Raw genomic sequence first — 15,611 nt, 5'->3', positions numbered from 1 at the left:
TCTGGGTCCTGCAGCTCCGTGGGCCCTGCAGCTCCGTGGGCCCTGCAGCTCCGTGGGCCCTGCAGTCTTTTAGGGAGCTCGGCCGCGGGGTATGGTGCAGTCTCCTGGGTGCGCAGGTGTCTGTTAGTGTTCCAGGGAGCCCGAGGGCATCCCCGCCATCCTGGCGTCCTGCTCCAACTCCCTGCAGTGCCTTTCCACCCAGGAAGATTGGTGAAGCTCCTGCTTCTCCGGGACAGAGCTTTCCTGTCCTGGGGGCACTCGCCCCGGCCTTAGCCCGGCACCTCGTGGGGGCCCTCCCCTTGGATGCCTTTTGTTTCTTTATTTCTTTTCCCCCCTCTTCCTACCTTGATAGAAGTGTGAACTCTTCTCACTGTAGCATTCCAGCTGGTCTCTCTTTAAATCTCAGGCCGAATTCATAGATTTTCAGGATGATGAAGATTATCTAGGTAATTTGGTGGGGACAGGTGATTTGGGGACACTACTCTTCTGCCATCTTGCCCCTCCCTCCACTTTCCTATTTCAAACAATGTCACAGAGACACAGGATAAAGCAGTGTGGTTCTCGGGCCCCGGCTGGCTCCGTTGGTTAAGCATCTGACTCCTGACTTCACCCTTGGTCTTGATCTCGGGGTCATGAATTCTAGCCCTGTGCTGAACTGTGGACGAGGCATGGAGCCTACTTAAACAAACCAAACCCACAGGGGTGTGGTTCTGGCATAAGCTGAAGGAGCAGAATAGAGAGCCTGGAAGAAAATGCACTCGGATACCATCAACTGATTTTTTAAACTTAATTTAATTTAAACCCAATTAATTAAGAGTATAGTGTATTATACTTTCAGAGGTAAAATTCAGGGATTCACCAGTTGGAGATAACACCAGGGCTCATGACATCACGTGCTCTCCTTCATGCCCATCTACCAGTTACCCTGTCCCTCCACTCCCCTCCCCTCCAGCGACCCTCAGTTTGTTTCCTGTGATTGAGTCTTTTTTTCCTCCATGTCTGTTTTCATCTTATTTGTTTTTCCTTCCCTTCACAGATGCCCATCTGCTTTGCTTCTTTAATTTCACCTATGAATGCAACCATACGGTAATTTTCTTTCCTGACTTATTTCACTTAACATGATCCCTCTAGTTCTATCCACATCATTGCAAATGGCAATATTTTCTTCTCTTTGATAGCTGAGTACCATTCCTATCATCTAACTATCTATCATCTATGACCATCATCTATCTTCCATCCTCTTTATCCATCATCTGCCTGAGGGCACCAAGGCTCCTCCCACAAGGTGGCTACTGTGGACCCTGCTGCTGTGGACATTGGGGTGCAGGTGTCCCCGAGTCTCATGCATCTGTATCTTCGGGCTGAGCTAAGGCCGTGCACCTGCTGGTCCCAGGGCGGCTCTATTTGTAACTTCCTGAGGAGCCTCCACACTGTTTCCAGGGCGGCTGCACCAGCCTGCGGTCCCGCCCACAGAGGAGGAGGGTTGAGTGAGTTTTTCAGGGCGTGGTTAAAGTCTGGTACACATTTCTTTTTGTGTCCTGTGGGCTCTAATCATTGTCCTTAAGTATTTCTGAGGAAGCCGGGTATTGGGTTCCGTTTCAGTGAGTCGTTTCAGAAGCTCATAGGCCTCAGCTGGAGCCTGGAAGGAGGCAGTTGTGGCCCCGTGTACGGGGACGCTGCCTCCTGCATGGCCTCCTGCAGTGCCTGAGCGTCCCGCAAGAGGCGCCCGAGCCCAGGCACTGTCCAAGGGCCGCGAGGGTCAGTAGGCCTCGTCCACCTGCACTAACAGGAGCCCACCTGTGCTGGGGAGGCCTGAGGAGGACATGGGAACGCATCCACGCTGATGAGCCCCGGTCTTCTCAGGAACCGCGGTGAGGCTTCTGGAAGATGTGGGCCCGCATCCACCCTGACAGGAACACCTGAGCTGCTTCAGGACCTGCAGGGAGGCTTCAGGAAGCTGTGGTGCCGCGTCCACTCTGGCAGGAGTTCCCGGGCCGCTCAGGACATAAGTTGAGGCTTCTGGAAGGTGGGGGCCGCATCCACGGTGTCAGGAGCCCTGGCCTCCTCAGAACCCGCAGTGACGTTATGGGAGGACGTGGGGCCACACCCACACAACAGGACGCTGATGTCCTCAGAACCCCCGGTGTAGACTTCGGGAAATATGGGGATGCTTCCATGCAGACAGAAGACCCCAGCCTTGTCAGCGCCTGTGGTGAGGCATAAGAAAGATGTGGGTGCCGAATCCATACTGAGAGGAGTCTCTGGCCTCCTCAGGACCTGCCCTTTGGCTTCGGGATATATGGGGCTGTGTCTATGCTTACAGGAGCCCACAGCCCCCTCAGGACCCGCGGTGAGTTTTCTGGGGGACATGGGGCCATGTCCAGGCATACAGGAGCCCTCGGCCTCCTGAGGACCTACTGTGATGCTTCCAGAGGATGTGAGGCATAGTCCACAGTGACAGGAGACCCAGCGTCCTCAGGACCCGCTGACTATGACTCAGGAACACGTGGGGCCACGTCCACACGCACAGGATCCTGGCTTCCACAGGACCCCCTGGAGGACTCTGGAGGCGCCATTGGGGGCCACGTCCACATCAGAAGGGACTACTCAGAACCACAGGGTAAGTGAATGGGTAGAATGAATGGTAGGGTCAGGGGAGGGGAGGCAGTTGGTGGTTACGTTAGGTTAGATGTTAGGTGTTAGTGATTATGCTTATGGTTACGGATTAGAGGATAGCGTGAGGGATAAGGGTAAGGGTGAGTGGTTAGGAGTTGGATGGGGGTTAGGGATTAGGGAAAGGGGTTAGGGTTAGTGTTAGGGACAGGATTTAGAGTTAGGGTTAGGGTTTAGGCTTAGGGATTAGGGCAGGATGTTAGGAGTTGTGGTTAGGGTTATGGTTAGTGTTAGGGTTGTGATTAGGTTTGCAGTTAGGGTTAGGGGTTAGGGAGTGAGTTAGGGTTAGTTGTTAGGGTTAGGGGTTAGGGTTAAAGTTAGTGCTAGGTTTAGAGTTAGGGTGAGTGGTAGGGTTAGGATTAGGGTTAGTGTTTGGTTAGGGGTAATGGTCAGGTCAGGGTCAGGGTAGGGTCAGTGTACGGTTTTACAAAAATGGTAAGAGATAGGGTTAGGCAGTGGGTTAGGGTTTAGTTTTAGGGTACGGGTTAGGGTACAGTTTGGGGTATGAGATAGGGTTAGTATTAGAGGGTTAGGATTAGGGTACAGGATAAGGTTAAGAATAGGATTTGAATACATTAAGGTTAGGGTTAGAGGTTAGGGTTAGAGTTAGATTTAAGGTAGGGGTCAGGGTTAAGGAAACCTAAGAATAGGTTTAGGAGTTAGGGTGAAGCTTGGCCTGTAGGTTCAGTGAATGTTTCGGTCTTGGGGTTTGTGTTTGGTCTTTGATTAGTGATAGGTCTTGTTTAAGGTTTAGGTTAACATTAGGCTTAAGTGTAGGGTTAGGGATATGTCTGTGTATGGTTAGAGTTTGGGTCTTGGCCTGTGCGTGCACTGGGACTCCTAGTATCTTGGGCAGTTTAGTTTTATGCACACTATTTAGGTTTTGGGTTCAAAGATAGCTTGACTCCAACAAGTCAGTGGCCTCCCCAGAGAATCAAAATCCAGGCTTCTGCGGCGGTCAGAAAAGACATGGCAGGCTTCTCCCGAGCTGAGCTAAGGAGGGGATTTGTGGCTCTAAATACTCTTTATTTGGATTTTCAGTTGCCTTTCTGATTTTATCTCTTGTGCACACATGTTTCATCAATACTAACAATTATTATTTTAAACTTTTATTGAATTCCTGTTTGTAAACACAGTATGATATAGTTTCAGGTTTACCACATACTGATTCAACCCTTGGATGCAACGCCTGGTACTGGTCACAGGTGCCCTCCACTATCCCCATCGCCTGATTCCCCATCCCCCCCACATTCCTCTGGTATCTATTAGTTTATTCTCTGTGGTTAAGAGTGAGTTTCTTGGTTTGCTTCTCTCATCCCACCCCATCGATCCCCTTGCCAGTTTGTTTGGTTTCTTAAAATTCACATGTGAATGCAATTGTATGGTATTTGGTATCTTTCTCTGACTGACTGAGTTCCTTGAGCATAAGTCCTTTCCACTTCTCCCACGTCATTGTAAATGGCTTCATTTCATCCCTTGTGATGACCGAGTGATGTCGCAGTGTGTATATTTACCACATCATCTCTGCCCATTCATCTGTCGATGGACATCTGGGCTGTATCCACAGATTGGCTATTGTTGATAACGTCACTACAAACACTAGGCTCTGTGTCCCTCTTTGAATCTAAGAGACTACTTTTATATCCTCGGGATAAATACCTAGCTGTGCAATTTTGGAATCATAGGGTACTTCTACTTTTAACTTCTTGAGGACCCTCCACACTGTTTTCCACAGTAGCTGCACCTGTTCACATGACCACGAGGAGTGTAAGGGGGCTCCCCCTTCCCCATAGCCTCACCAACACCTGTTGTTTCTTGTGTTGTCAATTTTAGCCATTCTGTCGGCTGTCAGGTGACATCTCATTGTGGTTTTGGTTTGCATTTCCCTGATGATGGGTGACGCTGAGTGTCTGTCCGTGTGTCTGGTGGCCATCTGGATGTCTTGACAGAGACAAAGTCCATTCATGTCTTCTGCCCATCTGCAGTTGGATAATTTGTGTTTAGGATGCTGAGATTTATATTTGCTTTACGTATTTTGCATACTAACTGTTTATTGGACGTGTTGTTTACAAATATCTCCTCTCATTTTGTATGTTGCATTTTAGCGTTGCTTGTTTCCTTCACTTTGCAGAAGCTTTTCAATTTGATGAACTCCCAATAGGATTTTTGCTTTTGTTTCGCTCACCTCAGATGCATATTTGGAAAGAAGATCCAATGGCCAATGTCAAAGATGTTGCTGCCTATCTTTTCTTCTTTGTATGGTTTCAGGTCTCACATTTAGGTCTTTCATCCATTTTGAATTTATTTTTTATATATATGGTGTAAGAAAGTGGTCCAGTTTCATTCTTCTGCATGTGGCTGCCTGGTTTTCCCAACACCATTTGTTCTTATCCTGCGGTCAGGGTTAGGGTTTGTTGAAGACACTCTCTTTGTGCCATTGGATATTCCTTCCTGTCTCGTTGTCGATTAATGGACCATAGAGTTACAGGTTTGTATCTTGTTTTGGCTTTCCATTCTATTCTATTGATATAAGCATCTCCTGTTGGGAGATTCTTGATTACTGATTCAATTTCTCTGCTGGTTATCTGTGTGTTCAAGTTTCTTATTTCTTCATCATTTTTGCTATGTTATATATTTCCAGGAATTGATCTATTTCTTCCAGGTTTGGGGTTGCTGGCATATAATTTTTCATAATGTTCTCTTATAAACATTTGTATTTCTAGTGTTGGTTGTTATTTCTTTTTTCTCGTTTGTGATTTTATTTAGGTCCTTTCTTATCTTTATATCTTTTTCTTTTTTAAAGATTTTATTTATGTATTCATGGGAGACACAGAGAGGCAGAGGTATAGGCAGAGGGAAAATGGGGCTCCATGTGTGGAGCCTGATGTGGGACTTGATGCCCCGGGATCCTGGGATCGTGACCTGAGCCAAAGCAGGTGCTCAACCACTGAGGCACCAGGTGCCTTGCTGAATCAATTCCTTTGCTACTTATGGGTCTGTTCACATTTCTATTTCTTCCTATTTCAGTTTTGATTGTTTGCACATTTCTAGGGATCTCTCCAATTCTTCCTGGTCTCCCAGTTTGTTAGCGTATAATCTTTCATAGTATTCCCTTATAATTGTCTTATTTTTCTGGTGTTGATTGCGATCTCTCTTCTCTCATTTGTGACTTTATTTATATAGGTCTTTTCTCTTTTCTCATTGATATGACTGGCTAGGGCTTTGTCTATTTTATTAATTATTTTGAAGAACCAGATCTTAGTTTCCTTATTCCATTCTACTGTTTTGTTGTTTCTGCATGTTTATTTCTGCTCTCATCTTTATTTTTTCCCTTCTTCTGTAGGCCTCAGGCTATGTTTGCTATTCCTTTTCCAGCTCATTTAGGTGTAGGGTTAGGTTGTGTATTGGAGACTTCTTGTTTCTTGAGGTAGGCCTGTATTGCTATGTACTTCCCTCTTAGGACTGCCTTTGCTACATCCCAGATGTTTTGAGAAACATGTTTTCATTTTCATTTGTTTTAAATTTCCTATTTAATTTCTTGGTTGCTCCATTCATTCTCTAGTAGGATGTTCATAATCTCCAAGTATTTTTGGTCTGTCCAATTTTTTTTTCTTACTGTCGACTTCCATTTTCATAGCACCGTGGTCCGAAAATGTACACGGTGTGATATCAACCTTCTTGTACCTGTTGTACCTGTTGAGGGCTGATTTGTGGGCCATGATATGATCTGTTCTGTAGAATGTCCCATGTGCAGTTGAAAGGAATGTGTAGGGATCCCTGGGTGGTGCAGCAGTTTAGCGCCTGCCTTTGGCCCATGTCGCGATCCTGGAGACCCGGGATCGAATCCCACGTCGGCCTCCAGGTGAATGGAGCCTGCTTCTCCCTCTGCCAATGTCTCTGCCCCTCTCTCACTCTCTCTCTCTCTGTGACTATCATAAATAATAAAAAATGAAAGGAATGTGTATTCTGCTTTAGGATGAAATGTTCAGACTATATCTGTTGAGTCCCTGTGGTCCAGTGTATCAAGGCTATTGTTCCCCTGTTGATTTTCTGTATAGATGATCGGTCCATTGCCATAAGTGGGTGTTAAAATCCCCTGTCACTGTATTATTATCAGTGAGTTCCTGTACGTTTGCTGTTAATTGGTTTCTATATTTAGGTACTCCCATGTTGGCAGCATAAATATTTAGTTGTTTGATCTTGATAGTCTTTTTAATTATGAAATAATGCCCTTCTTCATCTCTTCTTATACTATTTGTTCTTTCTTTTTTGAAATTTAAATATTTTATTTATTTATTCATGAGAGATACACAGAGAAGTAGAGGCAAAACATAGGTAGAGGGAAAGGCAGGCTCCGCAAAGGGAGGCCGATGTGAGACTTGATCCTGGGATCCCAGGATCACACCCTGAGCCGAAGGCAGATGCTCAACCACTGAGCCACCAGGTGTCCCCCAGGGTTAGGTTTCAAATTTCGTTTGTCTGATATAAGTATGGGTCCTCCAGCTTTCTTTTGATATCCATTAGTGTGATAGATGATTTTCCATCCCCTGACTTTCAATCTCCTGGTGTCTATAAGTCTAATGTGAGCATCTTGTAGGCAGCATACAGATGGATCTTGTTTTTTAAATAATGATTTTATTTATGAGAGAGAGAGAGAGAGGCAGAAAATTAGGCAGAGAGAGAAGCAGGCTCCCCACCAGGAGCAGAATATGGGACTTGATCCCAGACTTCAGGATCACACCCTGAGTCAAAGGCAGAGGCTCAACCCCTGAGCCACCCAGGCATCCCAGATCCTGTTTTTTAAGCCACTCTGATACTCTATATCTTTTGATTGGAGCATTTAGTCTATCAGCATTCAGAGTGATTATTCAAAGATATGAACTTTGTGCCTTTGTGTTTCTGGAAGAGTTGGTGTTTCTGGTGATGTTCTCTGGGCCTTTCTAATCTTTGTTTCTTTTGGTCTCTTTTTTCCCCCCACTAGAAGAGTCCCTCTTAAAATTCCTTACTGGACTGGTTAAGTGGTCATGAACTCCTTTATATGTTGCCTGTCTAGGAAAATCTTTATGTCTCCTTCTCTTCTGAATGACACCCTTGCTGAAGCAAGAATTCATACAAATTCGACTCCAATAAAAATAAATTTAAAAACATAAAATAAATTCTTTCTAATATGATTGAGATAAATGGCATGTAGGAGGAAAACCAGAAGCAGAAAGAGAAGAGGAGAGATTTTACCCTCTGTCGCCTTCACAGGGACCTGGTGTCCTTTCCTAGGAGGTGCCCCCTGTCCATAGGATGCTTCCTTCCCCTCTGTGCTCCTTGTTGGAACCCAGCAGGCACATCTCCGTGCCTCCAGCACGTCTGCAGTCATGGTTTATAGCGTCTTCCATGTATCCTATTGGGGATCACAGCGTCTTGTATGTAACCATCCGGCTGCTGTTAGACAACACTGAAGGGGATTACGACTTTTGTTGGTTTTGGGGTGTGTGTGTCTCTATGACATGCAGCTATCACGTGCAGCTATTGGATCCTATGGATGGGTAACCCAAAATCCCGAAATGATTGGCAAAACTTCATTTCTGGTGCTGGTGCTGGGTGGCTGCCAGCTGGGCTCTCCTGTCCACCCCAGGGCTGGCTCATGCAGTGACTTTCCGCTGGAGGGTCAGCTGAGCTGGAAGATCTGGCTCGGCCACATTCCCATGTCCGGCAGTGGGTCCTGCCAAGCGCTGGCTGCTTCTCTTCTCCCCAACGCCTCTCCAGCAGGGAGCCAGACATTTGGGCCACCCTTGGGGGGAGCTCCTGAGGAGCCTGCTGTCCATGGCGGGGAGCCATGGGGCTGCCTGTATGTGGGAGTCAGGGTGTGGATGGGGCTGGGATTGTTGGTCCCCTGTCCTGACTGGCCTTCAGGCCGAGCTCCATGCTCACCCACCCCCTACTCACTCGGGCAAGGAGGGTGCCCTCCACACGTTGGTGTGAGAGATCCAGCACCACAAGGTGTGCACACTGAGTCCACCTGGTGAGGGTGGCCCAGGTGCATGAGCTGTAAGTGTGGGACCCAGGATTTAACAAAAATCCCCTACCCCTGGACAAACAGAGCAGGACTCATTCCATTTTGTGCTACACCCGCCACCTCCCCTATGACCCCCAAATGACCTACTTATAGCTTAAGGCGCTGCCCCACCCTAGTCAGGCCACTGGGCACACCCTAATTGGAAATCGGCTCATAACAATGTAACCCTGCTTTGTGCCCGCCAAAATCGTGCACCAATTCTGACCAAAGTAATAGACCAGCTCAAATGGATACTATAGGGTAAGGTGTAATTCAGTCGGCCAACTACATGTGGACCGACATGACTGTGCAACTTTCTGCGTATCCCATGGTCCACTGGCCCCTATAAAGCTGCCTCACCTCTTAGTCTTGGGGTCCAAGTCCCTGCTCCAATGTGTCTGGTGCACTTGGACCCAAGCTCCAGCTTGTAAAGAGACCCTCAGAAGTTTCATCAGTGTTGGCTCCTTGGTGGTTTCTTGGATTCGCAATCTTGGGCACAACACAAGGGCCTGCTGTCCTGATATCACTTCCACGGCCACGCTGACCGCCCCGCAGGCCCTCTGTGCCCAAGGCACCCAGGCACGGGGATGCGGGGAGCGGAGGAAGTGCCCCGGAATCCTGCCAGGTCCGGCCCCCTGGACAGAGGGAGCAGTGACCTCTCAGGTCACTTTGCACAGACCCTGGTGACCTGAGGTTCCCTGACTGTCACTCTGTCCCGCCCATTCTGGCCCACAGGGCACAGGCTGAGTCCCAGTAAAGTCTGTGAGGCCTGACCCTGGCGTCCGGACACCCCTGGATGGCACGTGGGGACGTCAGCTGTGTGTGCCTAACGGCGCCCCTGCATGGGCTGGTTGGGGCCTCGGTGGTGCCCCCTCCTCCTCTCTGGGGGTCTCTCCAAGCCCCGTGCACAGTGTTCTGGGAGACACAGAAACGGGCTGGCTGTGCATTTTCGCACCACAACACTTTATTTAATTTGTACAGGAAATGGGCTCAGAGCAGAGGGTGTGCGCCATCCCCTGGGGAAGGAGACCTTTTTGTCTTTAGGGAAGGGCAAGAATCACACAGGGTGGGGGGGTGAGTGCTGGAGTCCCCACCTGGGAGCATGTGTGGACTCTGGTTGGGGGCGTGTGTCCTGAGGTTTCAGCTTGAGTGACGGTTCTGAGGACAGCAGAGCTGACCTGGAACTGCAGCTCATGGGCTCCTGTGCTGGGTCTCTGCAGGGCAGCTGGACCCCGGCCTCGGGACCCCTTGGGCCCCAACACCTGTAGGAGCCTGCCTCTTGGTGTGGGTGTGGGTGGGGCCCACCGGCCTACCTCTGCTCTCCCCACCCTGGGGTGTCCCATGATTCCCTGGTCTGCCCTAGGTCAGTGACCTGGATCTGTGGGGCACGCCCAGTGCCCAGGAGGCTACATTCAACTGTGAGAAGGCTTGCTCAGCCCGGGGCCAGAATCCAGGGCTGGCCAGGGCCATGGGGGGCTGGATCCCATTAGTCTTTGTGTTGGGCCTGTTGGGGGCTCAAATCAACCCAGCTCCCCAGAGCCTGGTGCCCAGTCAGCCCAGGTCCCTCTAGGTTAGGGGCTGGTGTCCTGTGCAGGGTGTGCCGTGCTCCAGGAGAGACAGTGGGCGGAGGCAGGGCACAGTGGGTCCTCTGCACCAGTCACCTGCACACACCGTGTCGGGGGCTCCCTGTCTTCCCTCCTCCCTGCAACCCCTGGGTACTCTATGGGACACCCGGGCTTCTGATGGGAGCAGGGTATCCAGAGAACCCCGGGGAGGCTGAGCATGTCCCACAGGGGGCAGCTGCACCGGGTCCTTGTTTAGGGCCGATGGTGTGGTGGTGGATGGTGTGGGGGCATGGGTATGATGGTGGTGGGGTTGGGGGCTGGTGTAGGGGGGGATAGTGTTGAGGTATAGTGTGGGTGGGGATTGTGTGGGGCTTTGTGTGTGTGAGGGGGATGGTGTAGGGGCAATGCCATGGGGGATGATGATGTAGGGGGATGATGTGTTTCTGGGAAATGGGGGGATGGGGTGGGGGGCTGGTAGACACACGGCAAACCCTTTCTCTAAGATGCATGGAGAGACATCTACAGATAAAGGCGACCCCAGTCTGGGGTTTGCTGTGACACCTTCCCCTGGGGCCCCGTGTGGTCAGTGCAGGGCCCTGGCTGGACTGGGGGCAATATCTCGGGTCATCATACTATGTATGTTTACAAATTGCAAATTGTCTCAAATTAAATGCATAGAATTTAGAAATATATAAAGCACTGAGAGGGAGTGTCACCCTGACCCGTCCGACCCTCATCGGATCGATATGTGTCCTCCTCCAGTCACAGCCATACACCCAGCCCCCAGGTCCCCTTACTGCCCCCCACGGCCCGCAACCCAGCCCCCTGCTTTTCAGAGGGCCGTCCCTCACACCTTTGGGGTTCAGCTCACATGGCAACCCCTGGAGGCCCCATCCTAGTGGCCTCCTCATCCCTGAGACCCCGGGGGAGGGGGCACGGGGTTCATCCCCAGCACCTTACCATGCAGCTGTGTGTTGCTGGCTGCTGTTCTTCTCCCGGCCTCGGAAGCCCTGTGTTCCCGACCCAGAAGCCCCTGGTCCTCCCCCGGAGCCCGATCCCCCCTGGCCCCTCAGCCTCACCCTACCCTGTAGTAGTACCAAAACATGATGTGACTGCTGAATGTCCTGTTGACGTCCAGGTATACATGCGTGATGTCCTAGGAGGAGACCAGGGCCTCCTCCTTCATTTCCTGTGGGAAAACCGGGGAGGAGGAGCAGGCATCAGGGATACAGACCCTGACCTGTCTCAAGCTGCTGTGCTGGGCAGGGAGCCCTGGGGTAACCATGGGAGTGTGTCCTGCAGAAACCTCCTTCCTTCCTCTGGGAGGTCGGGAATGGTGGGAGTGCCCACCGTGCCCATGGAACTGTGTGAGGGCCTGTGACCAGCTGTTGTGGGCGGGGAGGTGACTGAGGGTCAGCCTGGGTGGGAGGGCATAGGGGTTCAGCTCAGGTGGGAGGGGACATGGGGTGTTGTGCCCAAGATTGCAAATCTGAGAAACCACTACGGAGTTGACACCAATGCAAACACATGAGGGTTGATTTCCAAACTCGAGCTTGCGTTCAAGTACCCCCGAACCCAACACAGCGGAGCAGGGACCTGGACCCCGAGTTGGGTTTTAGCTTAGTTTTAAGGCCTTGTCTCATGGCCCTCCAGAAGGGTTGGAACAATTCCTCAAGTTCTGTTTACATTTTGATATGGGGCCTTCATTGGCATTGAGCTCTGTTCTCATTCTAATAGGCGCTACCAGCCCTTGGCGAGGGCTCAGTTCTTATTCTATTGTGGGGCTTTCCAGGGCAATAAGCTGTAAACTTTTGTTTTTTTCCTGTAACTGAAGTAATGTAAATTTCAACTCTTCTTCACAGGGTTCTGGGATGGCTTGACGTGTTCGAACGCTGAACTTAAAGTGGAAAGGCCTTCATTTTCTCGGCCTCCTTGCATCCATTCCCATCCTATCTAGCTCCTTCCCCCTTCCCCAGAGCTCCTGAGAGAGCAATTGCAAATGACCTCAGCCTGGCATTGTGTGTTGTGGGACAGGCCCAGGGATTTGTAATCAGGAAGACCTGGCTCCTGGGCGTCCCAGCTGTGTAGTGGGATTCGATGCTGCAGACTCTTACTCCCTGAGGCTATCTTGACAACCGACTTTGTACATAGAAAAGCTGTCCTTTCTCTTTATAAGATGAAGAGTGAGTCAAAGTGTTTTTTTCTCTGCACTTCTGATTGCTCAGATTCCAATCTGAGACGTATTTCCTGTTAATAAGGATAATTTACTATCCGTAGTACTATGGTTAAAATATTCTGACACAAGTAAATCAGAGAGATGAGGGAATGTCTTCTCTTAGTTCACAGCTCAGTCACTCATCATCTTTATGGATTTGGAAAGAACTGAGAGACATTATTACCAATGGTCCTATTATTATGTGAAGGATTCTTCCCTGAGATTCTTCCCCTTTTTCAACTGACACTGAAACACTATGAACTCTTTGGAAGACAAATGTCAGGGAAATAAATGTTATGCATTGCTAATTTTAAATGCACTAGCAATATGGTGTCTATTATACTAGAATTATATTTATCTGATTTTTGCTATTTATTATCCGTTCCTGCTTTTCAGGTTGAGGAGGCATTATACGTGTTCCTAAGTGTTTTTCTTTCCTTCTGATATAAAATTCTTACTTTGTTCCCATCGAAGGAACTCTTTAAGAATAAGGCAAAAGTTAATTCAACGATTCTTAAAATGTCTTCACACTTGGAGCCTGATTCATTTAAGTCAATTTTCAAAATAAATCTTATTTATTAGGAAAAAAACAAAGATTTATAGGGAAATTGAGAAGATAGTACAGAGCATTTGCATGCACTTGCACTCAATTTCTCCAATTATTGATATCTTATATTAGTACGGTACAAATATTAGCTAATGAACCAATATTAAAATATTCGCATTCACCAAAGACCATACTTTATTCAGATTTCCTTAGTTTTTGCTAAGTTACCACCCCTCATATGACATTCTATTTGTCCCCCTGTTTTCTTAGGCTCCTCTGGATTGTGACAGTCTTTCAGCCTTTCCTTGTTTTTGTTGAACTGGAACACTCTGAGAAGTAGAGTATTTTGTAAAATTTCCCTCAGTTGGGACATGTCTGTTGTTTATCTCATGATTGAACTGTTTTTGTAGATTATATACAAAGATATACTGCCATTTTCATTATATCATATAAAGAATAGATACCATCTACATGATTTATCAGTCTTGGCATCGTTCTGATCATCTTGCTGAAGTATGGTTTGTCAGCTTTCTCCGTAGTAAACTGATTCTTTATTATTATTATTATTATTATTATTATTATTATTATTAATTTTATCATTATTATTTTAAGTTTCTCATAATATATTTTGTAGAAGGAAGTTACTATGTGTATTGCACACATAAGAGTGGGAAGATATGCTCATGAACTTGACGGTGGAATCTGCACAAATTGTTTGAAATTCTTCTACATGGGAGATTTCTCTTCCCTCTAGGTTTGTTTGATTGTTTTTATTCAAAGATGTTATTTATTTATTTGAGAGAGAGAGGAGAGAAAAAGCATGAGCGAGCGGGACAGAGGGAGAGGGAGAAACAGGTTCCCAGCTGAACAGAGAGCCTGCCTTGGGACCTGGATCATGATCCGAGCCTAAGACAGAAGCTTAACTGACTGAGTAACCCAGGTGCCACTCTTTGTTTCTTTCTTTTTTTAATAATAAATTTACTTTTTATTAGTGTTCTATTTGCCAGCATACAGAATAACACCCAGTTCTCATCCCGTCAAGTGGCCCCCTCAGTGCCCGTCACCCATTCACCCCCACCCACTGCCCACTTCCCCTTCAATCACCCCTAGTTCTTTTCCCAGAGTTAGGAGTCTTTATGTTCTGTCTCCCTTTCTGATATTTCCCACTCATTTCTTCTCCCTTCCCTTATATTCCCTTTCACTATCATCTATATTCCCCAAATGAATGAGAACATACAATGTTTGTCCTTCTCCAATTGACTTACATCACTCAGGATAATACCTTCCAGTTCCATCCATGTTGAAGCAAATGGTGGTTATTTGTCGTTTCTAATGGCTGAGCAAGGCCCACCTGTTCTCTCTCTTCATCTTCTGAGTCTCCTAAGATATGAATGTTATTGTTTTATTTTTATTTTTTTTTAATTTTTTTAATTTATTTATGATAGGCACACAGTGAGAGAGAGAGAGGCAGAGACACAGGCAGAGGGAGAAACAGGCTCCATGCACCGGGAGCCCGACGTGGGATTCGATCCCGGGTCTCCAGGATCGCGCCCTGGGCCAAAGGCAGGCGCCAAACCGCTGCACCACCCAGGGATCCCCTGAATGTTATTGTTTTAATAAGTGGATGAGTTCCCAAAATCTGCCTCTATGGTCCATAACGTTTCTTGTTTTTAAGGCTTCCACTTGGGACTGCATCAAAGTTATAGCATCTTTAACGTTGGCCTGACTAGATTTTAGTTCTTTTATTTCTACAGTAAGGGATTCTCTAGTTTTCTTCTGTGTTCTTTTTCCAGCCCAGCTGCTATCTTTAATATCATTGTTTTAAACTGTAGTTAGACATCATATATGTGTATTGATGAACTTCCTGGCTGTGAGTACTACCTCATGTTATTTTATGGAGGAGAATTTCTCCATCTCATTAGTTATTCCAGAAAAGAAAAAAGGAAGAAAAAGAAAAACCAAGAAAAACAGTAACAACTGTCCTCCACCCCCCCCCCAAAAAAAAAACCAGATTATTTTGGCCTGCTCATTAAAAGATTCTAAATCCCAAAATATGAAACACAATTAAAGTACCATGAAAGTAAAAATAAGAAATATATAAGGTACATACATAAAAGTTAAAATAAGGCAATTAATAAAATAGAATCAAAGAAAATAAATGAAAAAAGAGCACAAACTACAAAGGAATCTAGACTCTACTTTCGAGGCAGAGCTGAAGCTCTGCAGCCTCTCTGGTTTGACAACTTGGTGCAGCGAATTGTCTGTGTGGGGTCTGGGCATGGGCCTTGGCGCTGATTGTCAGGTGCACATCTGCCTGGGAGTTGCACCTGTGGGGGTCAGAGGCGGGGTGGGCGTCAGCGCCTCTGGGCTCCAGCAGGCGGTGCTGTGCTGCTCCCTGAGACCCGGCCCTGATGGGCAGGATGCGGGTGGGGTGTCTGGGTCCTCTGGCTCTGGGGCTGAGCATCCTGCCCCCCAGTCTGCTGGGGCCTCCACAGAAGAGCTCCCAAGCCCCCGGGTCTCCGCCGCTTCTCTCAGAACCCTGTGTTCACTCTACCTGCGTCCGAG

At 47.9% G+C, this 15,611-nt stretch overlaps 1 long non-coding RNA gene across 1 annotated transcript; it reads left to right on the top strand.

The window, feature by feature from the left end:
• The first annotated feature begins 2,479 nt into the window (after positions 1–2,479).
• Positions 2,480–14,660, top strand: LOC144306142 (uncharacterized). Its single transcript, XR_013373167.1, has 3 exons — positions 2,480–2,620; positions 13,681–13,800; positions 14,492–14,660. It is a non-coding gene; the product is annotated as an uncharacterized LOC144306142 (long non-coding RNA).
• The last annotated feature ends 951 nt before the right edge of the window (positions 14,661–15,611 follow it).

The sequence above is a fragment of the Canis aureus genome, chromosome 3 (assembly GCF_053574225.1).
Source record: "Canis aureus isolate CA01 chromosome 3, VMU_Caureus_v.1.0, whole genome shotgun sequence".
Taxonomy (NCBI): domain Eukaryota; kingdom Metazoa; phylum Chordata; class Mammalia; order Carnivora; family Canidae; genus Canis; species Canis aureus.
This window is presented reverse-complemented; position numbering and strand designations above follow the sequence as displayed.